This window comes from Centroberyx gerrardi, chromosome 22 (genome assembly GCF_048128805.1).
Source record: "Centroberyx gerrardi isolate f3 chromosome 22, fCenGer3.hap1.cur.20231027, whole genome shotgun sequence".
Lineage (NCBI taxonomy): Eukaryota > Metazoa > Chordata > Actinopteri > Beryciformes > Berycidae > Centroberyx > Centroberyx gerrardi.
This window is the reverse complement of record NC_136018.1, coordinates 6577027-6582079: the sequence shown is the minus strand read 5'-3', so window position 1 is coordinate 6582079 and position 5053 is coordinate 6577027.

Below are 5053 nucleotides of genomic sequence, written 5' to 3'. Positions count from 1 at the left end.
CTCCACTGATTTTTGCTCCTGTTGATACCTCGTATCGATCTCCAACTTTCTCCTTTATCCTCCTCACCTCCCATCTTGTCTTTGATGTTACCTGTGTGCACCGCCACTTTCCTCCATTTTAGTCTCTTCTCAGTGCACAGCCCCGCTCCTGAAATCCATTTTCTCACCGCTCTTCCGGGCCGCTCACCTCCCTGGGGTGAGGCCGGCCCCGCTGTCATCATCTTTTCTCTGCTTGTCTGCAGGTTGAAACCGTCCCCCTTTTATCTGCATGGTCCGAGGAGGCATGAACAATACTCAGATAAATGAGGAGAGGTTTTTTTTTTTAAAGCTCCCTCATAGGGATAAACTGCATTCAATACAGCTTTTATACACAGAATTTACAAGAGTCAGACCTCCGTTCTCCTCCGGCAGAATTCGAATAACTGATTTGCATTACAGGCACCAGCGGTTAGTTAAAGCAGTAGAAGCTTCAAGGTGGTAATCTGTGAGATCTGCATTTTACTTTTTCAAACTTGGCGATATCTTTGGTGCGAAGCATTCATTTCTGTGGTGTTTCTGCACTGCACTTCCCAGAGATCACCTGTCAATCAAACAGTGTGGGTGGGACTGTGACGTCTTTTTCCTTGGATTTTCTGTTGATGCGGTTTGAGTTTCAGTAGGTGACGCTCTTTTCTTTGTCTGTTCAGCCATGGTGGCTATTGCTGCTCAGAACTACCCAGTTCTTCTTCTATTTACTTAAAAGAATAAATGTAAAAGCTTTCATCATGTGTGCATATAGGCTTATTCACTATTGTATCGATATCAATCAATGACAGATAGTAGCAAAACAGACATTTATTTATATGAAAATGTTGTGAATTGTTATTTTGAGAATACTGTTAGAGCCAGTCCCAATGTAAACAGTCAGTGGAAGAGGCCAAGAGATACAGTTTTCAACTTTGTCGTGGCTTCTAGGTGTAAAAACTATATTCGAGATAGCTGCCCACAAGGACGGCATGACAGAGATCATCAAAGCAGTCGCTGGATGTTTTGGTTCTACTTTGTATGATTTCTGCCTCTACCCTGTTGAGTGAATTCATTTCTTTTGATTCCACAAGTTTTGATTTCTTTTGTCACCGTCAAGGTCCATTTTCCATGTGGAATGTTAGTTTGGAGTTTTGTTTTGATTTATGGCGAGACACATGACAAGTAGACCTATCTATCAAGCCACTCCATTCAAAGAGCAGCACAACTGCTGGAGTCATAGTGGAAGATCAAACAGTGAGTAATCAACCAAATGCCAACAGCGTTGATCACGACTGTAATGGTGTCTCTGTGGGCGGCTATCTTGAATATATTGTAGTTTATGCCTAGAAGCTGCAATAAATACTACCATTTTAATGGAGTTTTTTATTATCTTTCACTAGTGGAAGGCAACGACTCTCCATCTACCCCCAACAACTTCATTTCCAATCATTGCCAGCAGAAACATTGATGGCTTCCAATTTCTTTAACCTTCATCTAAAACACTCCCGAAGGACTTATTTTTTCATCCACGTTATCTATTATCTTTGCAGTAATGTTGCCATTCATGTGCTGAATATCAGATTGCATGCTGTTTCAGGAAGTTGGAGCCTGAACAAAAATACAGAATATTACAATGAAATTCACAAGCCTGGTGCTGGCGTGCGAGGCTGCTGAGGGAGGTGCACCACCTTACCTCCAGGCTACGGTGCAGCCAGACTCTCTCCCTTTCCCTGCGGCAACGTCCCCGCTGCTCCTCCAAAGGGCCTCAGCTCCTCCACCTCCTGGATCCCCAACGGTACGACGACCTCCCCACCTCAGTCAGGACAGCAGACTCTCTCCCCATCTTCCATCGTAACCTGAAGCCTCAACAAACACTTCACATCTCTCCTTTCTCCCCAGAATCACATGCCAGTCTCCCATACTGTCCTCCTCTGCTTACATTCAAAATGCTGCTGTCTTGTTAGAAAAAATATATGAATAAAATAATCTTATTTCTTCATCTGCAACTTCTCTATCATGCATGGTAATTCTAGGGATACAAGATTTTTTTTGTTGTTATATTTATGGCTTTGACCCTTGCTTGTCATGTTTGTGATCTTAAAGCTGCAATAAGCAAAATTGTCTGACCACTAGAGGGCGACAGAAACCGCAACACATTTGTAAATAACACACAGCAAAGCCACTGCACTACGGAGGCCTACCAAGGACAAACATTGCAAAGCACCGTGCATAAAGGCTAACGGCTAAGCTAAACGTACCATGGAGAAGTGTCACCGGTTACCAGTCTCACTTTGACAGATCTTTCTCCCGCTGAAGGTTACATGTCCCACAATGACAAGTGAAGAGGTAGGCAGCAAGTTTACTAGCTGAACAAGTTTACTCATTCGCTTTATCGATTCCACCATTACGAGAATTTTTTTCAGGAATGGGAGGGAGAGCCGCTTTTAAACAGCGAGGGAGGAGTAAATGTAAACCTACTGAACCGACCGGGAGGAGCTTCGTTCCGGAGTGGAATTTGACAACAAGCTTTAGAAAAGAGGTGAAAACAGCAACACAGCTGCTGCTGTGCAGATATTGGTTTATATCATTATGTTTCAATGAAATCTCCACATAGCACACGGTAGTTTCAGGATTGGTCATAAGGTATCGCTTATTGCAGGTTTAAAGCTTATTCTTACTGTTACACTTATTCTAAGTCATTCTGGATAAGAGCATCAGCTAAATGCCTAAAATGTAAATGAGGTCAGCTTTTCCATTTTAACCAAAGCATTGCATGGCAGTTAAAGCTGATCCCAAGTCAGCCTTAGCTGCTGGTAATCCCTTCTAAAAGCAAGCCTTTTCTTCTATAAGACACTGTGCTGGATAATACAAGAAAACAACAAAGGTTTGCATGATTAAATATCAATGCAGACACAAACTGCAGACCTGGTACAGACTTACAGCTTTTGTATTGGAGCCAATTGGAGCTGAGAGATAAGAAGCACAATTAATTTTTGTTTTCATCTTTATTTATCCAGGGAAGGGTTTTGCTGAGCTTGCATGATCTTTTTCAGCACACCATCCTGCTTCACATTCATACACTCATTCATACATTTACATTCATAATTACACTCCTTCATATCTTGAAGTAGTACTACTATTTTCTCCTGTACTGTACTGTACTGCGGCTCCACTGGAACAACTGGGATTTACGTTGCTCAAAGGCACCTTGATGGCTGTTGATGGAGGAGGGAGCATCACTACTTCACTTCCTTGCCAAAGGTTTTCCGAGCCAGCGCAGGAATTCAACACCGTGACTACAGGCCAACTTCTCTTTTAGACCATTACCACAACCCAAAAACACTGTTTGTAACATGCAAATGGGTCTAAACAGTAAACAGCAGAGAGTTATGTAAGGAGACAAAAATGCTGAAATAACAAAGAAACTTGATGATGCTGGTATACAGTGTTAGTGTACCAAAACACTGCAACCACACAACAACTCATAAATCTTTTTACAATTAATGAAGGAAAATGAGACAACTTTCTCTGGTATATTATATAGGTTGCATGAGAAGAATGAAACATCAGTAACAGATCTCAGCAAAAATGTTCCATCTTATCAAGTCAATCAGTCTCAAACGTCATAAAATCTTATGTAAGAAGGAATTTTTCACATAAAACAAGCTAAAAAAAAAAAAAGAGAAAATTCAGCCAACAGGGTGAGATAGTTCCTCGTTTCCAATGCACAATGCATTTGTTTCAGGGATTTTGGGGGAAATGTGTCAATATCTTGAAACAAGGCAGAAAATCCACTTGTTCTGAGAGAAATAAGATTGCAAGACTCAATACTAGACTTGTTAAGATGAATATGTTTTGCAGCAAAGCCACCGCTTGCCCTTCCCACCACACTATAAAATTGGGCAGGCTCATTGCAAGAAAAAGGATACAGCAACTGTTGTGGAAGAGAACGGGCAGGTGAATCAACGAATGACAAATTACTGTCTGTCAAATGCGTATGCAGGCCTACGTGTATATATGTGTGTGTGTTTTTGTCTGTGTGTGTGCATACATGTGTGAAACACAAAGAGACAGCGAGGCAGAGACAGGCAGAAATAAGTGTGCTGTGTTTTTAGAAGGCTGTGTTTTTAGACAGTGACATCTGACGAAGGAGAGGGAGGGGAGGTGGGGGGGGGGGGGGGGGGGGGGACAGATGTACTTTGTTCATGCGTCTGACAGGTGTACCAAAAAAGCCCTCTCTCCTCTCCACTCCGCTGACATGCATGCATACACTCCTCTCCAAATCTCCCCCGAGCCGCACGCCTCTCTCCTCCCTCTCCTGTCCCCCAGTCACAAGCCAACCTTCCTGCAGGTGGAACCTCACCGGCGACCGAGCGACGTGCCTGGGATCCCATTAAAAAAGCAACTCTATTGCTCTGTGTTCTCTCAAGTGTAAAGCCTATTTCTTTCCCTATGAGCCAAACAGCTTGCAGTCGCTTGACGCTCTGGTGGTTTGTTGCAGATGGAAAATAGAGCTGCAGAGGCTCGGGTTTGTTTGTTTTGGCGTTTGGTTCGGATCCAGACATGTGACATGCAGTTGAGGGGGTTCTTGGCTCGGTTCAGAAACGAGGCACGCACCTATAAGCTTCTGTCGGTCGTTCCCGAGCAGCGAATTAAACCAGTTTTGCTCGGTCCTAATTCCAAATTTGGGATTTTCTGTTCAGAGAAACTTGAGGATCAAAGATAAAAATGCTTTTTAAAGGTGGAAACTTTGAAAAAAATCAAAACTGTTGACCAATCATGATCATTTGGGAATGATTTATTATTTAAAGGTTATCAGTAAAGCATAAAAGATTTTAAAGGTTGAAATCGTCAATCAATATGAAGCGGTAATCCTCAAAATCTATGTTTGTTTTTTATTTTTGCTCCATCTTTGATGATAAGCGCTCATTGCTGTGGTGTTTCTGCAATGCACTTCCCAGAGATCACCTGTCAATCAAACAGTGTGGGCGGGACTGTGATGTCTTCTACAACTTCTACTTGCAAAATGAAAACAATCTTAAATTTG